This window comes from Cibotium barometz, chromosome 23 (assembly GCF_041138505.1).
Source record: "Cibotium barometz isolate CiBa-2024 chromosome 23, ASM4113850v1, whole genome shotgun sequence".
Classification (NCBI taxonomy): Eukaryota; Viridiplantae; Streptophyta; class Polypodiopsida; order Cyatheales; family Cibotiaceae; genus Cibotium; species Cibotium barometz.
In genome coordinates, this window is record NC_141068.1 from 15,574,208 (window position 1) to 15,601,661 (window position 27,454).

The following is a 27,454-nucleotide window of genomic DNA, read 5'->3' on the forward strand; positions in this document are numbered from 1 at the left end:
ACCTGTCTAAGGACGGTTGGCCCAAATTTAAAAATCTCTCTCTCTCTCTCTCTCTCTCTCTCTCTCTCTCTCCTGCAGAGGAATCACCTCAAGGATCTCAAAGAATAGCCCAAAAAATATCCCACAAGAATTATTAGATTATCATGCACGAAAAGGATAAAGATAGAAACTCCTTCTAAAAACATGATCTTTAACCAAAATAGAGATGATATGTTTTTTTTTAAACACTCGAAAGTGGTGTCAGATTCGTTTCTCGAATACCGGCGGCCAAACTGTGCCGAATCTCCAAATGATCCGAATATGGACTTTGTTCCTCTTGGGATGATCTAACTTTATTTAATGCTTTTGTCTGAAAAATAAAGTTATCTACCCCCTCATGCGAAGCCGTTTTACTGAAAATTGAGGATCAATTTGGTGTCCGAGCCTCGTCGCGGCTATATTTACTATGTAAACCCCCATATGAGTTTCCTTTACATTATCTAACATGGTTGATTATAGAATAGAAATCACTTACAACTCAAGACATAAAACAAGCATAAAAAGCCCTAAAATTGGCCAAAAATCAACATCTCTAAAATTACTCAGTTTGCAACCAAACTCAATCTTTTGTGTCCAAATATTTTCCACTTTTCAACACTAAATGTAGATTCTAAAAATCACGAAGTCAAATGGGCCCAAAAAATACGTACACATGAGTACGTTACATTCTCCCCGGGCAAAAAAAAGAGCATTGTCCTCAACACATGAATAGGATTGTGACTCCTCACATGATCCTCGAACAACCAAGTGGAAGATTCAGCCAGATAAGTCTTCCATTTAATTAGAAGATCAACTATGTCCCACTGTCTAAGCTTCCTAACCCTGCGATCCAAATTTGTCTTTGGTTCTATCTCAAAAGATTTCACTTCCTCTTCTCTTGTACTGTCACCAAGTATGTGATTTGGATCAGTCACGTACTTCTTCAGTAAGCTAATGTGAAGTAAATTATGTGCTTTAACTCCTTCTAGAAGCTGTAGGTGATAAGCTTGTGTTTCAATCTTCTTAAGTATCTTGAAAGGTCCTGCATATATAGGTGCCAATTTCTTAAACTTTCCAAATCTTAGAGAACTCTTCTTTGGTTTCACCTTTAGGAATACCATTTCACCCTCATTGAATTCTCTTGGCTTTGTTTTCTTGTCTACATAGCTCTTTAATGACTTTGAGAAACTCTTATGCATTCCCTTATGTCTCTTGTCTGCATCTGTATTTCATCTAGCATCTGTTTACTTATTTCAACCTTCCCAACAGGACCATGCCATAATACAGGTGACATGCAATCTTGCCCATATAATGCTTTGAATAGAGGCATTTCAATAGTAGATTGTGGACTACTATTGTATACATATCCACTATATGCAAGTATTCATTCCACTTTTCAGCTTTATCCATGTAATACATTCTTAACAAGTCCTCCAAGATTTGATTCACTCTTTCTATTTGCCCATCACTTTTAGGATGATGTCCCAACAGCTTTAAATAATTCTTGCCAAAACTTTAAAGTGAATCGAGAATCTCGATTTGATACTATACTTCTAGGCATACTATGCAACTTGAAGATATTCTACACAAACACATTTACCACATCCATAGCGATATATGTACTCTTGATAGGCAAGAAATGAGCGGATTTAATAATCCTATATATCACCACATAAATGTTATCATAACCTCCTCTAGTCCTTGGTAGCCGAGTAATAAATTCCATTGATATACATTGCCACTTTATCTCTGGCACATCTAATGGTAACATAGATCCTATTTTCTTTACATGCTTAGCTTTCATCTAGTGACACTTTAGACATTTCGTCACATAATCCCTTACATAAGCTTTTATTCCTGGCCAAAAGAAACTCTTTCTAGCCTTAGTGTATGTCTTCTGAAATCCTGGATGTCCTCTTATGGCAATATCATGAAGGTCATGTATCAACTTGCTCTTGATCTCCACAGCACCAAGTATGCATAACCTTTTCTCATAATATAATATTCCATTAATTATTTCATACTTTACAAATGCATCTATTTGCTGTTGTGACCTATATTTCTTTGTCAAACTCTCAAAAGATTTTTTGAAGAAAGAATCTCTTGGAATTTCACTCTTTACATGTTTTCCCAAACTATTATGTACGATTGTGATTGCACTCACTAAAGCAACTTCTAGTTTTCTGCTCAATGCATCGACCACTTTGTTTTCTCTTCCTGGAGTATAAGTAATTTTAAAGTCATATTCTTGCAAAAATTCTATCCACCTTCTTTTCTTTGCATTCAATCCCGCTTGGCTAAACAAATGCCTCAAAGAGGATTAATGAGTTTGCAACTGAAACTTAACTTCAAGGAGATAATGCCTCCATATTGCAATGCATGCACAACAGCCAATAATCCAAATTATCTGCTGAATAATTACTCTCATGAGGTTTAAGCTTCCATTACTGGAATGCAACTAGATGTCTATCTTGTATCAAAACCCCACCAAGCGCTATATTACTATCATTTGTTATAACCAAGAAGGTTTTTCTAAGCTCAAGCATTTTAAGCACAGGGGCTGTCAATCCATGCTTCAAAATCTAAAAACTCTGCTCACATTGTAGATTCCATATGCATATTCTACCCTTCCTCAAAAGGTCCATCATAGGACTTGCTCTGTGATGAGAAAACTCAAAAATGAAGATCCGGTTAAAACCTGCAAGTCCCAAAAATCCACAAAATTCTCTAAAAGAAATGGGATTTGCCCATTCTACTATGGCTCCAATCTTCTTGGAATCCATAGAAATACCTTATTTAGATATAATGTGACCCAAGTAATCCACCATGTCTTTAAACAATTCACATTTGGACATCTTTACATATAACTTATTCTCACAGTATGTGAAATAGTTTTTCACAAGTGTTCTTTATGCTCTTCTTTACTTTTGAAAAACACCAATATATCATCCAAAAACATCAGTACAAAGTCATCCAAGTTCTCGTGAAAAATGCGATTCATCACACTGAAAAGTAGCATGCGCATTCGTTCACAAAAAATTCATAACCCCCAAAACGCATTCTAAACATAGTCTTTGCTATATCATTGTCTTTGATATGAATCTAATGATAACCAGATTATAGATCAATTTTCAAAAATACGCAACTCCCAGCTATAAGCCGATCAAAAAGCTCCCTCGGTCTTGGAAATGGGTACTTATTCTTGATCGTGAACTTATTCAACCCCCAGTAATCAACACACAGTTGCATAGTCCCATCCTTCTTCTTTTACAAAAAGAACAGGAACACCCCAGGTGACACACTGGGCCTAATAAATCCTTACTCAGGAAATTTATGCAATTGCATTTTTAACTCTCCACTTTCCTCCATAGATAAACGATAAGGCGCTCTACATACAGATTCTGCACCAGGTATGAGCTCTATTTCTTGATCTGCAAATCTATGCGGAGGCAATTCAGTTAAATCATCCAGAAAAAAACTATGAAATTCTTGAAGAAAAGGATGATCATAAACCTTTTTCTATTCTTTAAAATTTTCTCTCAGCAATTCCATGACATAAACATAACTACCTTTTCTTGCCCCTTTAACAAGTTGCATAGCAGACATCATTCTAAATTCAACATCACATCTTTGACCCTGTAAAGCAATAATATTTACAGTCATCTCCAATCATAAAAACCCACTTCTCATGACACAATATTCTACCTTTCTCGGCACTAACCAATCCATCCCTAAAATGGCATCATACCTTCCCAAAGGCAACACATGGAAATCCACTTTTGACTTGAGGTCACCTATGATGAAAGGCATATTCGTGACATACTCCTTACATGTCTATTTATTTCTCAAAGAAATATCTAGCATAAACTTCTTTTGATAAAATTCAGTTGTTCGTAATTGTTTTACCACGTGGGGTGATAGAAAACTATGGGTTCTTCCCAAGTCAATCAACACTTGAAATACACTATTCATAATCTTGATAGGAATTTTAATAATTGAAGCTCGATTTTTGGCCTTGCCTACATGAACAATATCATTGACATGTGCATATTCTTCAACCTCCTTAGCCACAGTTGCAGTAACTTTTCCTCTTGCTCCACGAGCATTATCATTATTTGAAAATCCATGTACATTCTCTTTCACATTTTGCCTTGTTTTTTGATCTCTTGTAGTTAATCCATCACATTCCTCACATGATGCTGGTTTGTGTTTGCACTCATAAGTTCTATGACCCTTTTGAAAACAATAAAAACAAAGACCTTCACGTCGTGCCTTTTCTACCATGTTTGGGGACAAGTATGTGAAAGGCTGGTTACCATTCTTCTTCTCGCCATTATGTATTCTCTTATTCTACATAAAATTTATCTTCTCATCATAAAATAGATTTGACCTCTTTTTTGTTTTCCAAAGCTTTCTTCATTCTTTCCCATCTGTTCATATATCATGGCACACAACATAGCATCTTGAACTGTAGTTTTCTTGTTATCCTAAATCAAAAATTTGATTTACCTATTCAAGCCATTCACAAATCAAGAAGCTCTTTCCTTCTCTGTTAAAGAGGGTGAATATTTCTACAAGTCCCAACATTTATTATGATATTCTGCAGGAGTAAATACCCTCTGTTCCAAGTTTAAAATTCATTCATTTTCTCCATGTGATATTCTGGTGGACAGTAATGCTGAATCATATGCCTTTTGATTAGAGGCCATATAATATCATGATTGTACAAGTCTCTGCTGCGTATAATAGACTTCCACCATAATTTCGCAAAACCTTAAAAAAGAAGCACTATCGTCTTTGCCTTAGCTTCATCACTGAAGTTACATGTTCAAAAATAATCTTTAAGTGAGTGTCATGCTGAAGGCTTTGGCGATATGCAACTAATCTTACAATGCACCCTCAGTCATAAGGTCTACTATGCTCCTATTTTGGTTGAGGAGACGATCAACGATGCTAGTATAGAGTTTTATCATCAATATTGTGTGATCAAAACTTGCCTCAACATAGGTTGCAAGCTTATATGAAGTGTCCATAGCTTATATGAAGTGTCGTTCTTGTCTTAAATCTTCCTCGAGGATGGTACAATGCACTCAAAAAAAAAATTCAGAGAGTATTATTGGGTGCTGGAATGCTGGAACAACATTCAGGTACCAAATAGCACTCTCTGTATTTTTTTTTGCTCTGTGTTCCCGTGTATAGACGCGTCAACTCTGCAAAAAGTCACGTGTATAAACGCGGATACTCTGTGAAATGCGCCTGTATAAACGCGTCAAATCTGGAAAAGTCGCGTGTATATACGCGGATACTCTTAGAAAAATGCGTGTATAAGCGCAGCAAAATTCACAAAACGTGTGTATACACCCTCCTATCAGTGCGTCTAAGCGCAGCTAAATTGACAAAACGCGTGTATTCGGCTGTGTATCAGCGTGTCTGACTATTTCTATACACACGCTTTTACACGCATGTCTCTGGCCGCGATGATACACGCGCTGATACACGGGCCCGTAACTTTTTTTTCACAAGTCATTTTTAGCAGCTAGGAGCACGGGTATGAGCCCGATCCCTTGTGGTGGCTCACAAACTGCACTCCTCTTCTAGTGCCTCTTTCCATTCACCTAAGCAGGGATAGTGAGTGTCATGCTGAAGGCTTTGGCGATATGCAACTAATCTTACAATGCACCCTCATTCATAAGGTCTACTATGCTCCTATTTTGGTTGAGGAGACGATCAACGATGCTAGTATAGAGTTTTATCATCAATATTGTGTCATCAAAACTTGCCTCAACATAGGTTGCAAGCTTATATGAAGTGTCCATAGCAAGACAACCTCTATCCTCTCGACGCGACTCGTGCTCTTGCTCGGGCCGTTGCAGAAGTTAATTCCACCATAAATCACACCGAGACCCTGGATTGATGGTCATACAAGACATCAAGTTCTTCGATAGATGTAATCTCAACAACTACCCATGCATTTTAAGTTTTGACAAATCTGTGTGATGGCAAGGCCCAAAACACAAGATTTCCATGCTCCACTTCATCAATAACCCATCCACTTCTAGTAATTCACTCCGATTTGTGTAGGCCCATGGACACATCGTCCATCGCCCTTATTGATGATTTCACTCTCTTTACGATAGTTTTGTTTCATGTAGATAAATCAAAGCTGCTTGATCACTTGAAAGTTTGAGTTGAGAATCAATTGCACACGGATTCAAGAAAATTGCACCGATAATGGTGACAAATATGTCTCTCATACCTTGTGTGGTCGAAAGAAAGAATCATACCGTGTGGGAAGCTCCACAGTCCAGGCTTCGGGTTGTGGACCTCCCTCATTCGGGTGGGGATATATTTCGTGCACTCCCCCTTGTCCTGTAGTGGGGGAGTGCACGAAACACTTTACACACGGAGCCAGCTCAGCGACGCTTACCTCCTCTCATGCCAGCTCAGCGATGCTTACCTGTACGCCTGCATTAGCATTTACTCCTCCAGCCAATCCCCTTCACTACCATCGCAGCTTCACTAACCGCTTGGTCATCTATCTATTCATGATGCGATTATTTATATAGCTGCGGCAAGACTACACTGTGCTCTTCATGACTCTAGCCTTAAAAGCACTGTTGAAAAGAAAGCACAATATCGCAAGCTCCCTTGAACTGCAGAGGCAGATGTAACGTTAAAAAGAATGGCACAATGAAAAGAAAGCAATGAAAAGAACGCAACTAGAACAATCCCACGAGGGATCACAATCATGACAAACAAGAGGAATAGATTTAATGATTTAATCATGATGTGCATAATTGAAGGTATGGAACCTTTGCATTTCATCTTATACGGTGAACATCTCTAAAAGATCTGTTAGAGTTAACTCCATTCAAAGTTTGCAAAATTTACTCCTCTTAATGCGTTATATACAAACATGACTTCCAAAATGTACTCCCTTATGAGAGTGTGACAAGTCCTCTATAGTATAGTATTCCGGAAACTTGAGGCCCTTTATGGTGACAAGTGCGAGTACAATGTCTTAGTGTGAGGTATATCCTTGGGTTAGTGCTTTTTCAAGTGTGCATATTATATCTTCTTATTCTTTGCAATCAATTACTTTTTTTGTTAGAAGCATGGAAAGGTTGCTTGCCTTTTGTCTTTTGCTATTAATAAATTGCACTATTTAATATTTTTTTGTATTGTTTATATTAAAGTTTTATATATTTTGAGCCTTTAAATACTGTAAAATCACTTGATTTATTTTCATTCATATACATGGAAATCTTAAAAGAACCTTAAGATATTAAATAACAAAACAATATTTTTTGAGCCACAATCATGCTTTTAACCAACTCTATGGGGAGATCTCTTAATATTCTATGATTTTTTAGGATAATTTATATTTGATGTGAAATGAAAACTATACGGGAATTCACTTATGTATGTGTGTCACATTAGTTTAGTGGAGGTTTTGAATGTACATTTTTGGGAAAATTTTATAAAATGTATAATTACATAAGAGATTTTTTACTTCATATTTAAAAATAATTAAAAGTATGTATAGAAAAATACTCAAAATTCATAGATAAGGAATTTTAAAAATTATGTATTTTTCTTTACATAGTTGTATGTATAGAAAAATACCCAAATTTCATTATAAGGGATTTTTAAAATACCCCTTCAAGTCATGCGATGTATATAATTTCAAAAAAGTGATCGCTCCCCTCGCTCAAGTGATTACCAAGGCTCTCAAGATTGTCTTTATATGTTATGGAAAGCCTATGGGTAGGCATATGCACACATATGCATATGGCCAGCCTAGGCATATGCATAGGCTTGCATATGGAAGCATATGCAAGTCATATGCCTAGTCAAGCCTAGAAAAGCATATAAAAGCCATATGCAAGGCTCTCCATATGCTTTCCTTGCCTTGCATATTCTTGCATGGCAATCCTAGGTAAGCATATGGCCATAAGATGCAATCCATATGCAAGATTATGCAAGCATATACTTTTGCAAGCATATGGATATAGGAGGCCTAGGCATATGGCTATGGAGTGCCTATGGCAAGCATATGTATGGGTATTATTAAGTAAGCATATGGCTATGGAGTGCCTATGGCAAGCATATGTATGTGTATTCTTAGGTACATATATGGAAAGTCTAGATATATGCATAGGCTTGCATATGGAATTGGGTTTAGGGCCAAGCCCTTCTAGCCCTTCTAGCCCAAGATAGACCATGGTATAAGCTTTAACTTAACGAAAGGGCTTCTCACATGGTGTAGTATATTGGCTGGGACAAGCAAAATAATAATCGCCTGAAATCTATGAATTTTGCCCATTTTTTGAAGGTTTGAACTAGTATATAAACCTCCTTCAATATCCACTTTCACAAGCTCAATTGGAAGCTCCAAGATTCAGCTATCTTAATCACTATAACTAAGCACTAATCACTATCATTAGTGATGTGTTAGCAAAAATTAAGCTAATTAAAGTCTAAATTTAAACAATTGTGGTGTAAATTCACTGTCGGAAGTTATTTTTTACATCAAAATTCATTGCATTGTCTTGCATTACTCGATTGCATAGATTTTTTCATTGCCTTTGTTGTACTGCAACTAGACACTTTCCTAGGCTCTCTAGGAGATACTCTCCACTTTGCCTCCATATGTTCAATCACTTTGTTCCACCACCATAATAAGGGCACACTTTCCTAGGCTCTCTAGGAGATACTCTCCACTTTGCCTCCATATGTTCAATCACTTTATCCACAATTTTCTTACCATCCTTCTTGGAAGGTCTACTTTTAAATTGGTTCAAGAGTATTGAACCATTGTCACACATTCACAATCGGCATAATACACAATCGCCAAGGTGCTTTTTATAAGAAAGACTTTTCGATCAACATGCATCAATGCTATACATGGTTCAAAAAAGTTCAAGTCCATTAAAAGGAAGCTACTTGAAAAAAAATTCATATCCATTAAAAGGAAGCTACTTGAAAAAAAAGCACTAGCATAAGCATAATGAAGAACAAAATTAAGCCCAAGTGTTTTATGTCACTAGCTACAATGATCACTCTGCATCCCCATCCAAAGCTTTGGCATCCAATGTTGCTTGCATGGAGCATTTTTTGGTAGCTGCGGGCCGTGGAAAAGGAAGAGCACTATTTTCTGTATATGCTTTTCTCCCAAGAGGACGCTCAATGAATGGTCTTGCTCGTTGTATAGAATTTCCAAAACCATCTTGTACAATCTGAAAATTCTCAGCAGGATGCAATGCTCCATGCTCATCCCTTGCTTGCACCTCTTGCATTTGAAGCAATAACCTTTGCATTAAGACATCAAAATGTGCTTGTAAGCTTGGTTTTCCTTCCACCATGTGTACAATGCGCTCATAGCAATCTGTCGCATTAGGCTTCTTCGCATTTGGCTCTTGAGTACCTTGTTGAGAATGGTCTACATTCCCAATGCTATGAGTCTCCTCCATGACAGAAATACAATTTGAGCCAATACATGTGTCATGGCCATTGTCATACAACTCCAAACACCTACCAATGATAGTATTTAAATTAAAACCCTTTAGTAGCATGACCTTTACTTGGTGCTTACACATATTGCCCTTCATTGCCCATCCACAATTACAACAACCCCAATCACAATCGGCATTATACACAATGTAATGGATCTTGGCGCCCGAGGATTGACTTTTTACCTTTGCCATAACCCTTGTGCCTTCATTAAAAAATAGTACATCTCCATCTGGGATGCTCTATGCTCTTTCCAATGAATGCTCAATCAATCTTTTTATGGCTTTATTTATGACAAAGCCACCCTTCTTTGCCTCATCTATATACCAAAAATACGACAAACATGCCGTCATAAGTTTGTGCAAAAGCCAATCAATTCTACGTCCCCATATGTACTTCTTGCCACATAAGAAACGAGACTTTAAAGTAGCATGATATGACTCGATAGCTCCATTTGTATCTTGATTTGCATGCGGAAGCATCCTCAAGCTTCTTGCCCACATCTCTACAAAAAGATAAGGCCCAGGTGAGTACTAATGCATAAAAAGTACATTAGGTTCCAATAATGTATTAAAGCTTCAATCAAACTTTTAACTTCTTAAGCTTAGAAGATTGAACTTACCAACTTTTGAAACCCAATAAGTACGGAAATATTCAATAAAGGCCTCCTCATGTGAAAAGTCGGCCAAGAACTCCAATACACTATCTTTTATATTGTCTATGGCAATGGCCTCCGCAGCTCCCCCTTGGACACGCATGTTCATGATTGCACCTAGGCGTCTAAACATGATAGCTCTAACTTTCCAATCTTGTACCTTCTTCACTAAGTGCTTCAACCAACTTCGACGAACGTGCCATAAACATAAATAAATTGGTATGCTGAATACCACCCTATTTTCAAGATTGCAATAAATTAGAAATAAAAGTTTAGCTAGTTTGACAAAGAGAAAGAGATAATACTTTGTGAGCAATAATGTGGACATGCACATGATTTACCTGATAGCATTTATCTCGACGGTTGCATCATCAACAAGAAAGGCATTTGGATCCCATGATTTGTTGTAGTCAAGTATTTTATTGCGAAGACTTGTAAGCCATTGGACAATAGTGTCCGTATCAGAGCTTGATGTTATGATCCACGCAACTGGGACTCCATTTTGATAGTTATCAAATACTAGCACAGTGTAGAGTTGGAACTAAACAAAAAATATTCAATGAGATAGAATCTTAACATTTCTACATATAAAGTAGCATAAAAAAAGTACATATATACTACATGCGTACCTTGTAAAAGTTTGTTCCAAACGTTGAATCCATTGATATGACCCCATTGTTGCCATGTGTGTTGAGCTTCTCAAGTTGCCAATGTGTTTGAATACCTAGCACAAATGGCTTATTGTTTGTAGCATCCATCTCCGCATAGGAGAAGACATCTTGAGAGTGTTGTTGTGTCCACATGCGAACACTTTGGGCATCACTAGAATGTAGCTCATGAGTACTACTTGCATGCTTCCTAACAATATTTAAGATATCTCTAAGTGATAGGAAATCATCTCGTGACAATGTATAGCTAGGATTGTTTACTTTTTTTTTGTGAACAACTTGAATATGTGCCTCATGCACTTGCATTGGAGTGTAACGTTTACAAAGCATTTCAAAGACCCATGATTTTATTTCCAAAGAGAGCCATGGTGCAAAGGATAGGTTGTGGCCCAAAGTTGCCTTGATGCCTTCTTTGTGACAAAGCTCATCATTCTCATCAACATGATGCATTTGAATATAGCGAATGCAAGCTATATCTTCTAATAGATACAATCTTTTTACAAAGAAATGACATTGACAACCACACATGCGAGTGCCTTTTACACAACCTGGACGGCTTCCTTTCCCTGTCTTTGGTGTCTTTTCATTGCGAGGAACCATGATCTCCTTTCCACGCATATCTTTAGGACCATAAGCACACCAAAACAAAGTCTCCTCTAAGTAGCTATCAAGAGTTGGTTACTTTAAGCTACCCTTTTTATGCCTTCGCACGGATTGCCGCCTAAAATTTGTTTCTACATCTGTAAGAGACTCTTCTCCTTTTAAAAAATCTGTTAAGCGATCCCAGTGAAAATAGGCTACTCGAACATATCCATATATAGACTTTTCACACTTTTTATCGGTCCATTGTAGATGATTAGCATTGAAAGGACCCAGCGGTGGATATTGAAGGTAGATCCTAGTGTCCATTCTACACACACAGAGACCAGAAATCCTAGTAAAAACCTTAGATTTTTTTAACACATAAATGAAAAGCATGAGCTCCTGCATACTTATGTGAATCTAATGTGGAGGTCTCCCTTAGTGCATCCCTTGGCTCATTCTTTCTATTGTTCGATAAAAAAATATATCGACATACTTAGTGCTCCACCTTAGTGCTCGTAGATCAAACAATATCAGCAGGCTTATAAATATTCATATATATATATCTATATATATTATAGGCTTCAAAACTTGGGCGGTACAAATAGCATTTACAATATATACTCAAATGGGCGGCATACAATCAATGCATAGAACCCCGGCATTCTTTGAAGGCTCTCTCCCCCCCTCTCTCTCTCTCTCTCTCTCTCACACACACACACACACCCCTTAAACACCTTAAAGCAATGTAATCAAACACCTTCAACCAGAGAGATGACACAGCACAGCCTTACTTGGTGAAATGAAGGGAACTCCGCTTGCAAGTGTAAGAGTGCCAGCCTGCACAAAAACAAGAGTTAGAGAAACGAGAGAGAGAGAGAGAGAGAGAGGGGGGGGGGGAATCATTGGCCATTACAGCTATTTAGAAAAGCAGTAGTACACAACAAGAATGGAAATGGTGTTCGATTGCTTTTCCTAAAAGCTCCAGGCTGCACGCCATATGCCATGAACATTTTGCCAAGCATCGAATCGAATATCTCTTAGTGCAGGTTTTAACCATGTCTGATCATCATCGCTCACACTAGAGTCACCACTGTGGACTATAGCAACTCAACCCTATTGCTTAACAAGCACCATTGGAGAACAGCAGCAACTATCATTGCCTTTTCAGGCTCATCTGGTAACCGTCTGCACTAACTACACAAAAAAATAAATAAAAAATACAACAAATTTCGATTCCAACAGCGCTTCATCTCCTCACCTCTTGGTGAAAGGAGATGGTGAAATGCAGCAGGTCTAGCACCTTCTCTTGCAATGCAGTCAGCATGAAGAACAGGTCCGCAGGGAAGGGCGGGAACCAGAATTGGGGTTCTTCTGTGGCCTCCTTTACAAGTGCGTTCACAGGAAAGCTCATCTCAGAGCATCACAGGAAAGCTCTGGGTGGCCAGAGCTACCATCAGGGGTGGGGATTGGCTGGAGGAGTAAATGCTAATGCAGGCGTACAGGTAAACGTCGCTGAGCTGGCATGAGAGGGGGTAAGCGTCGCTGAGCTGGCTCCGTGTGTAAAGTGTTTCGTGCACTCCCCCGCTACAGGACAAGGGGGAGTGCACAAAATATATCCCCACCCGTACACATACGGTTTTGCAGATAGGTTGCTGTGGCTACAACATAGGAATGAGGGGGGTGGGGATATATTTCGTGCACAGCAACCTATCTGCAAAACCGTATGTGTACAACATCTCTACCAAATACCACCCCTTTTGAATTATGGTTTGGTCGCACAAGATCTTCCTAATCCTAAGATCTTTGGCTCACAAGCCTATTGCTACATACCAAAAAAAAAAAAGAGGAGCAAATTAGAGATCTTTATGAACTCGCGGGCTATGGCGAGAGATTCGCGTAAAATCTTACCGTCTGTATACAACCCCAATCATCATCGGTCCACTTAGCCGGTCCATCACCTTCAACGATCTTTTACTCATCACCGATAACTCCTCTGCACCTGCAAATGAGCCTGAATCAGAAGAAACCAATACCTCATCACATGGGAGGAAGAAGATTCATGTTTACCTGTTACAAATTATCACGTGCGGCGGTTCAAGCACCCGCTCCTGTTTCTTTAACTGGTTCTCCTTGTGCGACTGGGCCATACCCACAATCTTCAAGAACTTTGTTTCCCCCAACTTGAGGATTGGAACTCTCACGCCAGCAAGGGCACCCACCCTCGGTAGCACCTTCTCAGCACTATCTTCCAAGGGGTCATAAAGACCCCTTCTGGGGGTGGCGGGCGAGGCGATCCAATGTTTTTTTAAAACTTGGGTATTTTTTGTAAACTCGGTCAAAAATGTAAACTCATTTGTAAACTCGGGCGCCCTCCCAGAAAGGATTCGAACTCGGATCGTCGCACGGACACAGAGCAAAACCCTACCACTGCTTGGAGGTCTTAAGCTTATCCCCACTCCCCTCGGCTAAAATCGGACAACCCTCGTTAACCCCGCTCAGCCTTCAAACGTTGATCCCATGGTCTTTATGACTCGTGAGAGAGTCTTGACAGGTGCCCCACAATCCGGACACTACAATGTTGCACTATTTCTTTGACATGGCCAGTTCAAACCGGGAAACTTACTCCACGTCAACAACTATAGCCCCCCACTTCATGAGCACGTTCGTCCACGTCACTTATTGTTTATCTTAGTTCCCTCTATACACGTACCTCACTTATTGTTTATCCGATACACGTGGAGCAAGCAGAAGCCTTTTCGCCACATGCAACCTCAGCACTTAAATTATCTGCCCTCTCGTGGATTCTAGTCCTTTCCCACCACTGCCTGGCCCACTTGAGGCATCGTCTTCCAAGGATGCCTCCTCACTCCAGCAACCCTTATTGCCTCTTGTAAGATAACTATGCTCATCTAAATCTTGCTCCAACTTGACGAAATCTCATCGAAGAAGCCCTCGAGCTTCAGTGGAAAATACACTCTTCATACTAGCTTCTACACTCTAGTGTTAAGTTGAGTATGACTCAGTTATTTAAAATCTCACTTGGAGCCTAGTCGGGCTCCCCTCCTATATGAGTACCAGTCTCATGCAAGTGGCTCCTTCGCCCGCAAGGTCCAACCCGATGGCACTATGCAATGCTACAAAGCTCGACTTGTCGCACGAGGGTTCTTTCAGACAGTGGGCCTCCTAATTGCCTCAATTAGGAGGATACATTCTCTCTTGTTCTCGGCGTGATGTCGTTCAAGATCCTCCTGGCTCTGATAACTTATTTTGATTTCCGCATCCACCAAGTGGACGTCAAGATTGCTTTCCTGCATGGCGACCTTCTTGAGAAGATCTACATCAACCTTTGTCTTTTAGGCCATCTATGTGGATTATATTTTGCTTTTAAGTAACAAGGAGTTCACCCTCACATCAACTACGTTAGAGATAGCCTGTGTGTTTCCAAACACAGATGCAGGTTCCCTTTCTTAGTGCCTTGATTTACAGGTTACCGGTGATGATTCCAATGGGACTTGTTCTTTGACTGAAACCTCCTTCATCGAGAACATCCGCTGGTGTTACATGTAGACATGCAAAGGCATATTAGCCGCCATGGCCTCCAGCGTCAAGCTCATAGCGGACATGGGCCCATCCTCTCTCGATGCTATACATGATATGCGTGTTATGCCCTACAAATAAGTTTTAGATAGCATACGCTATCGTGTCACTTGCACTCATCTTGATGTCTGCTATGTTGCTGTTGTCCTCGCACGCTTCATGTAGAATCCGTGGTAAGCCCCTTTTGCTTTATTTGTAGGCCACAGAGCAGTTTGCTCTTTACTTTTAAAAGTCTCTTAGCATCCAGCCCACTCTCATTGGCTCTTTACTTTTAAAAATCCCTTAGCATCCAGCGCACTCTCATTGGCTGGTATGATGTTGACTGGGGGGTGATCACACCACCAGAACATCCACAACTAGATATTTATCCACATTATCTGGTGGTGCTATTTCCTAGCAGGGCAAAAAAAAAAAAAAAAATCAATTGCTTTGTCCTTCACAGAAGCCAAGTAAGTGGTATCTTCACTTGCATATCATGGAAGTATTTAGATCCAATGACTCCTTCAAGAATTGAGCCTCGTTAGGTGAATATCCTCCACCATAACCATGTGGACTTAATATACCACTTCATAAGAAACTTAGTTGTAGATGGTCTAATGCATTTAAAGCATACACTACTACATGTTAGCCTAATACCGGGGCTTATACCGGCGCTATTTAACAGGGTCTAAAAAAGCCTCGTCATCGGTATAAGCGCCGGTATAAGCGCCGGAACCGTAGCGTCGGTATAAGCGTCGGGTCATAATACCGGCACCTATACCGGTTTATATACCGACGCTCACCGGGGGTAATACCGACGCATAAACCGGCGTCTATACCGGTGCATATACCGTGTCATATACCGGGGTCAATACCGGGGTGTATACCGACGTCAGTATCGGGGTGTATACCGACGTCAATACCGGGGTGTATACCGACGTCAGTACCGGGGTATATACCGACGCTGTAGCAGAAATTTTTTTTGGGCAGAATAGTGCTGCCTGGCTGTTGCCTGGCTGCCTGCAATGAGCAGGATCAACAACAGCAAACAGACAGCACCATTCTGTCTAAAATAGAGCACAAAAACAACCGTGCTCGTTTGCATATTTTCCTGATCGACAAACAAGAAATTAAATTAAACATTAATACTCAAGAATGTTTTGATCATATTTCATTAGTTTGAAGGTCATCTTACATCATGGTAATGCCTCCCAATTGACGGTCTCTCCTTCTTCTTCAAGCATCTCAAACAAGGCCACAAGGCCATGTTTGTGAGCGTACTTCTCCTCTCGCCTACTTGGTGGGCGATTCATGGCCAACTCCTGCACACACGATTAACAATTATAACTTTTAGAAATCAACATTTAGCCCACATACATACATTTAAATAAATAAAATTGCTACAAACACTTACGAATTCATGGCGCATGGTTTCGTAACCACCACTCCCGAGATGAGAAGCCCCTACTGTTTGGAGTCTTGCCCTTGCCGCCTCTCTTTGTTGTTGAAACCTGTCTGGTGTCTCGGTGAGCTCCTGAGCAATGGCTGCCCACTCCCTGTCATCTAGCCAAACAGGTTTCTCCTTCCCCTCTCTAAATGCGTCCCTCGCCTCTGACCTACGATGTCCTATCAAAATGCGAGCTGTATACTGTATCCACTCATTAGAGACGACATTCATAGGGTCAGATGGCTGGAACTCTTGCTTTATCTTTGTGCGGGACAGCTGAAAGTAGTAATTTGGCTCTAAAACGCAAAATATATGTCGGAATTAGGATTTTGACGGCTCTATAGAAAGCTAACGGAAGATAGAACCTACCCCTAAAAGCATTTTGATTCAGTCAAAGTGGAAGTATATTCTGTTTGACTTTGACCAAAAAGTCAACATGACTACTTTGACCGAGATTGTGATATCCGATTAAGGGGTTCTATGGCTCATTTGAAAACTCTCAAGGAGTAGAATAGAGTCGTGTAATCACTCGGACCTAATCCCAAAAACCCTAGGACTGAATTAGGGTTTTGTAAAATCCCAGAAATTCTCAAAAATTCGGTCCCAAAGCTCAATCCGGCTACAAATGATTGGTGTTTCTCCCCTTGGTAGTTGTGAATAACTCTTCAAGTGTATCCATGGGGTAAATCTCCAATCAATAAGCTTGTTTGGCTCCCTTGTTGGAAAAATTCCGCCAGAGTCTCCTTTATAATTGGAACCAAATCTCAAATGAAAATGCAACTTCTCAAATCACAATGCAATACTCTTTGTATCCCACAATGTCATGAAAGATCATATGCACTCTTTGTCCATCAAAGCATTTGCAATATCCACACAATATGACGGAAAAGGGACCCCATTGCCCAAATGCATCCACAAAGTCGATGGTGAGGATTGTTGAGGACGCGCGTTGAAGCTTGCCGATCTCCCGGCCAAGCTCTTCTTACCCCTTCACCGAGTTTTCCTCCAAGGTGAAGGTTGAGGCCATTTCTTCACACCGGTGTACCTAATCCCCCTTTGTACCGCTTTACCAAGCAATCACGGCACAAAGAGTTCAAGCCATTCTCCCCTTGGCCTCTCCAACCAATGCCAAGGTACCCTCACACATTGCTAGATTCTATAGAAACTTGAAGTGGTAGCAATGGTGAGTGTAGGTACAAAATGATGTGGATAATATCAAATGATAGAACAAGTTTGTTGGCTTACAAGTATTGAGCATGACTCATGCCCTTTTACAATTTAGAACTCATCAATAAAGCATGGACTCATGCCTCAATCCATCATCCAAAAGCTACAACACAAACCAACAATTCACAATGCCCTCACCATGGCATTTGCATAAGCATTTGTTAACCACAATCAAGGCATTTGCAATTGCATTCCAACAATCCCTAAGCCATAAGTCTTATGCACACGCTCTATGCAATTACGCTCTATGCATAAGCCTTATGCACACGCTCTATGCATAAGCCATATGCACACGCTCTATGCATAAGCCTTATGCATAAGCTCTATGCATAAGTCTTATGCATAAGCCATATGCATAAGTCTTATGCGTACGCTCTATGCATAAGCCATATGCATAAGCTCTATGCATAAGCCATATGCATAAGTCTTATGCATACGCTCTATGCATAAGTCTTATGCATACGCTCTATGCAAGACTTATGCATAAGCTCTATGCTATATGCCTTATGCACTATGCTAACCCTTAATCCCATCACCCAATGGTGTAATAAACATGATCTTGTTTTACATGGATAATAGATCTTACCTTGATAACATATATAAACTCTATGAATAAAGAGAATACCTTATGCATAGAAAAACAGAGCATAAGACTTATATGTTATATGTATAAGAGAGTAAAAACATTCAAAAAGCTTTCAACAAGAAGGCTACGCAAGCTCTATGTACAATGTCCATGCAAGCTTTCAAGAAACCTATGCATAGAGATTTTATAAGCTTGTAAGAAACCTATGCATAGAGATTTTATAAGCTTGCAAACTCTATGCATAAAGCCTATGCATAGAGCTTATGCATAGAGATTTCACAAGCTCACAAGCTCTATGAATAGAGCTTATGCATAAAGCTTGCAAGAAGGCTATGCATAGAGATTGCAAGCTTATGATAGGTTTTATGCATAGATATTAAATTAATCCTATGTGTAAGCTTACAAGAACCCAAAACTAACCCTAAACCATAAAACAGGGATGCAATAATTCATAGAAAATAGCATAAACAAGAAAAATCGAAAGAGGATCTACCTCTTTTTTGCAAAGCTGAAGGAGAGGATTGGTGAAAGATTGGTGAGGTGAAAGAGCTGCAAAACAAAATATTAAACAAACTAATTAGTAAATTAAACACAAGAAAAAGAACTAATACAAAACCCTAAAATCTCTATGCATGCATTAGGAGATCAATGTATACATAGAGAGCTCTCAACATGCATAGAGAGCCAAAAAACCACAAAACCCTAAACATCCTAATTCTTAAATTAAAAAGTAAAAGCAATTGCAAGAACATATTAAGAGAAGGAGAAGAGGAGAAAAGAAGAAAGAAGGAGAAAAGAGGAGAGAGGAAAAAAGAGGAGAGGGAGAGAAAGAGAAGAGGGAGAGAAAGAGACCTTCTCTAGCTGTAACGCGCCCTCCTGTGCGAAAAAATCAGAAAATAAGCTCTCGGCTGTGAAAAACTTACGAGCGCCGGTATATGCTACGGAATATGCGTCGGAATATACGTCGGTATATGCCACGAAATGTGCGTCGGTATACGCGTCGAAATATGCGTCGGTATAGTCGTCGATATACGCGTCGGGACACGAAAATTTGAAAAAACCCTGCCCTACAATACTCCTCCAACATTACGACGGACATATCGACGTTCGACATTTGCGTCGGTGTTTTAGCGTCGGTATGCCCTCAAGCTCTTGTAGTGATACCTCCCAACCATAACCATGGGGACGAATTTCTTGACAAAAGTTGTCTCCAAGGCCAAACATGAAGAATGCTCCAAACATCATGAGCTTAAAAGCAAGTTTTAAGGTGTATTAAAATATAACCTTAACCTTAGGACCTTCACTTTGAGCTTTCAATAAAACTTACTTTATGTAAGTATTAGCTTAAGTTTACTTTATTAATTTTCAGGACCCTCTTTAACTACTCAAACCATTTGTAGCAAATATATGCAGTTAAAAATTTTATATATTTCAGACTCAAGAGGGTAAAGGGTTCCAACTTCCCGGCTAGGGTTAAGCCCCAAGGGCACGCTACAGTGGGCACTGGGGCCGAGACAGTGTGGGCCATTGTTGCTAACTTGCCTCCGGTAATCGTCATCGGTGTGTAGGTAATACTAGGTATAGGCCCATAGGCTACCTTATCTGACCAAGCAAATTATGGATTCTAGGCTCTTCACAAATCGCAGCTTCGCATGGCTGCATGCATATTTTCTTCAGTTGAATCGTTAACGCTTAAGTGCCTGTTTGTATTATGTAATTTTGTATCATCATGATTCATTCATGAATCGATAAGCAGTGCTTATTTGTTTGTTCATGAATGCACTGTGAAGCATGATGCATGTTTGATTTTTGCTCAACACGATGCAGATTTTGTTTTTGCTCCATTTAGTGCTCTGAGTCCTGACTCCCGAGCTCTCGAGTCTCGACTCTCAGCCACACCATCTTTGATTTCCGAGCATTCGATCTGGATTCTGATGGTAGTGATTCGTGAGTCGTGTGATGCTGAGACACTCTAGCCTCTCTGTCTACGTTAATTAGGTAGCCTCTTGCCTCGTGGTAGTGATTCCTTATGCTCTCTCTCTCTCTCTCTCTCTCTCTCTCTCTCTCTCTCACACACACACACACACAAAAAGATTAACAAGTGAAGACTCTAGACACCATGTATGTTTACACCCCCTGCACAGCTTTGGTAGAACTGGGCATTGTAAGTTGAGTCCTTTTCTTTATGCGAGTGTCCTTTTCTTTATGCGAAAGTGACGGTCTCGGTAGGCGGCTTTTTTTGTACTTTTTTTCGCAGAATCATGTGTATGCCTGCGTGTACTCTGCTAGACAGTTTTTTCACGCGGATATACACGCGATCCTGGACACGATTTTACATGCGATACACTTCATGATGCATGATACACTTCATGATACATGATGCATACAAATGGATTCTTTTTGCAAATTCTTCATGGATCCAGGTTCTTCATTCGATCCATTTGCGTACGGCACCTTGGATGATGGAGATGCTAAATCATTTTGGGTGCCACCCTGGCCCAGTTGAGTTTACAGAGTATATGTGTGCCCATCTTCCTCCTAGATTCCCTAGTATAGTCACCCCGCTCCCGAGTGCCCATGTCACTCCACAACCTTCTGTGCGCCTAGAGTCCGACGAGGAGACATACCCCTTCCTAGACACACTCACGTACCCCCTCCCAGGCACCGTCACGTCAGGGCTCACAGACACCATCACGTACTCCCTCACAGCCATCGTCACGCTCAGTGTCACCTCCACAGTCACGTACACAGTCGTGACTCCACCCGCAATACAAAGAAGAGCAGACACCGCAGTGGAGAGCAGAGACCGTAGTAGGGAGTGTGGGAGTGGAGGATGGGAAGGATGCGGCGGATGCTTTGGTGGGGGAGGTGGTAGGGCACACGATGAGAGAGAAGATAGAGAGAGAAGAGTTGGAGGAGACAGTAAGGATGAGGAGGTGGTGAGAGAGGTAGAGGGAGAGATATACTATGATGTGACGGATAGGGGCGGGAAAGTGATGGATGCGAGGGGGAGGGAAGCGGTAATGGAATACATGCGTGGGGTAGTATCAAACTTGTATAGAAATTATTTTATTAAATTTAAAGATCAAAATAGCCGATTAGTTGGAGAGGTGATAGATGCTGTACATAGTCGGTAACCCAATCCCCCACATGCGACATTCTCGGATGTATGGGAAAGGACGCGAATAAGAGAGATCTTAAGTAATAATAGATCTCAACTTAAGAAACTCGCGTATGATGATGGGGTAAATCAAGCTGCGGGTGGCTGTCCTGCTGAGAAACCTGTCCCACTGCCCACAAACGCGAGTGGAAGGAGGCAAAGAAACGAGCAGAGGGTGACGTGAAGAGCAGGCAGCATGTGGAGACACGACGGATCTAGATGGAGACCATTGGATCTTTGCATTTCAGATCTGGAGGCGTCGAGTCGTTGGAGGCAGAGTTCGTATCTTGCCACCTTATTTGATTTTTTACTTAATTCATTGATGCGCTGATTGTTTTAATCTTACAAATTGTGTTGATAGACGGGTTATGGGGAGGAAGCCCACAGCCACGAGACTGCGTATACTGGCCGGCATAGCAAACGTGACACGTGGGTCCTCTTCAGAACTGAGGGACGTATTACGGACACGCACTTTGAGATGGCCATGAGACCGTACGGTTAACAGGTACTTAAAAACTCTAAACGAATTATTTTGGTTTATTAAATTTTAAACTACATATATATATACTTATATATGATATATTACTTGAACAGGCATAAGCTGCTGCTGCTGTACCTGCTGATGCTCCTGTAGCTGATGATCCACCCGCTGTCGCTGCTCCTGCTCCTGCTGGACGTGAACGACACGGTGTGTGAGATCCCACTGTCCCCTGTGCACACCGAATTCGTGATTGGTAGCAGCGGAAGTAGCTTCCTCTTGCGCGGGGTAGGGTTTCCCACTCGGAGCCTCGCTCTCGAATGGCCGGGCATGAGACTAATCTGGTGATCATTCCGAAACCGAAACCGAGAAAATTTTCCTTGCCCGAAAAATGGGAACGGTTCCACCTTTTTAAATTTCTTAACGAATTTTCTAACGGGTCAAGAGACTAAACTAACCTTCATCTGATTAAACCAAATAGAAGGAAAACTATTACAGACTTAACTTGAAAAAATCAACGCCTTTTCCCTAATTGAATCAGGCACAGCCGTTGATCTATTCATTTGAGAAGTCTTCAGGCTTTTATTTAACTACTCGAATTCTAAGCGTATTCTTATTAATCAATTTTATTATTAAAACTCTACTGATTCTAGCCTAACCCCATCCGACCCATGGGTTAGCCACCGTCCAATCACTGGAATTGGTAGAACCAGACAAGTACTCACCCATGCCTTTCTTAACTTTTGCTTTAGAATACAGATACGCACACACTCCTCTTTAAACTTTTGCTTTAGAATACAGATACGCACACACTCCTCTTTAAACTTTAACTTATAAAATAATCCATTAACAAACAATTATTGGTTACAGATATCATAACTCAAAATTTCCATCCAATCCTTGTTTCTCAACAAAAACAATATCACTCTAGATTCTCCGTTGAGACCAGCTGGTCAGCAAACGAGATCTAGTAAAAGATTACGATAAGCATTGGTCCATCATACAATATCTTCCACGACATACACATGGGTATCCTCGGCACCGCGAGCCCGTGCATCGCCTTGTCAGAACCCTCCACGATCCTCCTTAGGTGTCCTGGCACTTCACTCAGGGACCGCTTCGTCGGCCCTCGTTCATCGTACCGGAAGCGCACCATTTTAACCGTACCGAGGCAGGTCAAGACCTGGGAGGCTTTGTCGCGTGAGCTGTCCTTTGAACACTCCTCGCCAGCTGTTTGCAAACTGAACTTTCCTTAGAAAAACACATACTAAATGCTATTTGCAACCAAACTTTCCTTAGAAAAACACATATACCAAATGCTCCCTCCAGCATTTTGGCGTAAGACAGTCCTTTAAGAAAACAGGGTTTCTATGCAAGTTTTCAGTTTTGATTTTCTTTGAATATAATGAGTATATCTTAAATCCGTATCTCAAGACTTCTTGATCGTAGGTCTGAATTCCAAATAGAATTTCTCGAATTCTGTAACCTTGATCCTCAGATCAATTCAAAGGGTCTCAACTTAGTTTCAGATTTGGTGGGTAATTTGAGTGTATTTTCCTGAATTGATCACATCGTCTTTCCTTGAAACTGACGAAGAGTTTGGTCTTGGTCAAAGTCTGATTCTAGGTTCGAGTCTGGTAAGGTTCGTTCCCTGAACTACCTTTCTCGAAAGGGGGGTGATATTTCAATCACTATTTTACTGAATTTCATTCATTGAATATTCACTTAACTAATTTCTAAACTAATCATGAATTCCTATGAGGAATAAATTAATCAATTTATCTAAATTGATCTGGATTGCTTATAGCAAAACAACATATGTAGACAGGGATTTCACTGACGTAAATGGAAACATGTGAACATGTTAATAACATATGTTAATAACACAAAAAATCTTGTAATCACATGTTATATTCACAAAGCTTTCACAAGGGCCTAAAAAAATTATCTTTGTCGGGCATAAAAAATCTTCTTAGGTGGCCACTGACCTGTTATTATGTGAAGATGGTAACATGAGAACATGTGAATAGCTTATTCCCATGTGTAGCCAAGCTTTTAAGGGGTTCCCAAATGGCAAGTGACCTGTTATTTTGTGAACGGTAACACGAGAACATGTGAATAACTTGTTCACATGTGTTATTATCACAAAAAATCTTGTGATCACGTGAATATTAAATCCCTGTATGCAGAAGTAAAGTAAAAACAAACTAAGGAGCATAAAACGATAGAATTTTCTCTCACAGCGTAATTACTTATTCATTTATCGATTATTCATGGAAATTAAACATAGAATCAAAGAGAACTCTAATTTTGATATAAAAATTCTTTATGCATAAAATCCAACTTCAATGAAAATAACACTTTTATATAAAAAAATCTTTTATGCATCTATTTATGCATAAAATCAATTTAATAGGAATAACACTTTTATAATAAAAAAATATCCAATATGCATCTTTCTATGCATAGAATTTAAATCTAATGAAAATAACACTTTTTATAATAAAAAAATATCCAATATGCATCTTTCTATGCATAGAAAATGAATCTAATGAAAATAACACTTCTATAATAAAAAAATATCCAATATGCATCTTTCTATGCATAGAAATTGAATCTAATGAAAATAACACTTTTATAATGAAACAATTTCCAATATGCATCTTTCTATGCATAGAAATTGAATCTAATGAAAATTACACTTTTATAATAAAAAATTATCCAATATGCATCTTTCTATGCATAGAAATTGAATCTAATGAAAATAACACTTTTATAATAAAAAAATATCCAATATGCATCTTTCTATGCATAGAAATTGAATCTAATGAAAATAACACTTTTATATAAAAGAAAATCCTTTTATGCATCTATTTATGCAATAAAATCAATTTAATAGGAATAACACTTTTAAATTAAAAAGAATTTCTTTTAGAATGCACAAATGGTGGGGATTATTCTTTTTGAATAACATAAAGATAAAACTTATTTCCACAAAATTTAGAAAAATTTTACCATAACCTCCTTTGTATAGCTGACCATTTCTCAATTTTTACATTATAAATATCACTTTAATTTAAATCCAAGTTGAAGTAACACACTCTAATCTACTCAATTCCTACTTTCAAGTGAGTAAACAATAAGAAGATTAAATCAATTTATTTGTTACTCATTTTAGGATAAAGAAAGGTTGAAATTTTAATGAAGAGAAGGGGGAAGCCTTTTCATTAGACTTAACATCCAAAATCACATTAAAAAGCAAGAATTCAAAAAAACCATAGATTAGAATTAAAAAAAGTAGAATCTCTAACTTACATGGAGTTTTGTGAGCTTTCCTTTGGCTTGAGGGATTGAGGGTTCTACTCTTGTTTGGATCAAGAGTGGCCACTAATTCTTTGTAGAGGAATTAGTCAAAAACAAGTGAATTATCAAATGAATTCAATGTTTTTGGCTCTAGGGAGGAGTAGAGTAACAGTGCATAAACACTGTTCAGCTTTTACAAAGGGGAAGGCTTCTATTTATAGGAAAAAGTGAGCCTCTAACCAAGCAAACTGATTCTAGAATTTTCCAAATCAGTTTGGTCAATTTTTGACCATTTTTGGGTCAGTTCAGCTTACTTTTTGGAACTAGACTTGCATTAGGAGAGAGGAGAGATGAAATATCTCATTATTTGAGAGTTTAAAACTCCACCACACATATGAAATAGGCACCTCCTTCATGAGGGGGAATCCCCACTCTGAGGTGTCAAAAATTCATTTTTTAAGTATTTTCTTTGGTCCTTAGTCCACTCCATCCTATGTGAGTATTTACTCATTTTTGGGGGGATTTTCTTTATTTATTCAATTTATCTCCTCCCTACATTTGGATTAATCTTATTGGCCCCTTAGAACCTTAATCCAAACTTTTTGAAAATCTGGACCCTTAAGCTAATGTCTTTTTAGCAGATTATAATTTATTTCTAATGCACCTTAGGAAATTCTTTTTAAAATTCTGTTTCAAAAAAAATTATTTTAATAAGAAAGGATATTTTTCCATACAAAGATATCTAGAAACTGAGTATCCTCTCTCTAGAATATTTTCTCTCTCTAGGTCAAAATAGATAGAAACAAGATCTTTTATTATTCTGAAAAGGGGATTGATTTACAGGAGAAGATACTGGACATCTTCAGGGGATGGGGAGAAATCTTACATTCTCTCCCACTTGAAAAATACGAGATGTTTGCATCTCGCAAACTGGGGGTAATCCCGTAATCGTTCGGCTTCTTTCTCCCAGGTGGCGTCTTTAAAAGGATAGAACTTCCACAGATGGGCACGAAGATGGAGTTATAACCTGATTGCACTGAAGGTAGTCCAGTAATAAAATCCATACTGATGCATTCCCACGTCATCTGGGGGATGTCTAATGGATGTAACTTCCTAGGCATTTTTACTCTTTCTACTTTGACTTTATGAAAAATCAGGCATTGACGTACATGATTAAGTACATCCTTTTTTAGTCCAGGCCAAAAGAAGCTTTTCTTCACACAGACATGTAGGTCTTGATGAAACCTGGATGTCCTGCAATAAGTCTGTCATGGGCTTCATTCAGAATTTGACCTTTAGTTCCCTCATCATTGGGAATGCATAGCCTACTATTATAAATCAAAATTCCATCATCCAGGGTGTAACACCATATTGGGGAATATGGGAATTTTTCACAAGTTTGGGACACGTGGTCAAAAGTTTGGATTAACCATAACTTGAACACCACTAATCCAAAATGAGCGCTTTATAGCTCTTTAGATTCCATTTTTCAAGCGCTTTCCAATGATAGGTCATATGATAGGGTTTTGAGAAACTTACAAACATGTTATCCATGTCCCCCTTTTTTAAGTATTCAAAAATGGGAATTGGGAAATTCCCAAATTCACTAATATGGTGTTGTGTATCCTTGAACTCGGTTCAGCTCCTGAGGAGTTTTGCTTTCCTGCATAAGTAGGGTAGCAATAGGGCCAAAGAATCTATCCTACATGATCTTCTCTCTTGCCTCATTAATCAATTGATTTGACACCACTGTAATTGCAAGCAAGGAGGCTTTTCTGCTAAGGGCATCTGCTACCACATCTTCTTTGCCTGGGCGGTACTTGATTTCAAAATCAAATTCCTGCAAGGTCTGCATCCACCTTCTTTGGCGCATGTTGAGATCCTTCTGAGTGAAGATCCACTTTAAGCTCTGATGATCTGTCATCAAAGTGAATCTTTGACCCAGTAGGTAATGTCTCCACAACTTCAGGGCATATACTACTGAAAGTAGCTCCAGGTCATGGACAGCATAATTTCTCTCATGCGTTCTAAGTTCTCGAGATTCACAGGCCACTGCATGACCTTCCTACATGAGTGCACCTCCCAGGACAAAACCACTGGCATCAGTTACTACCTCAAAGGGTAGAGAGAAAGCTGGCAATTTCAGAATGGGATTGGTTACCAAGGTGGTCTTCAGCTTATCAAAAGCACTATGACACACCTGGCAGACCATTGAAACGGTATATTCTTCTTGAGAAG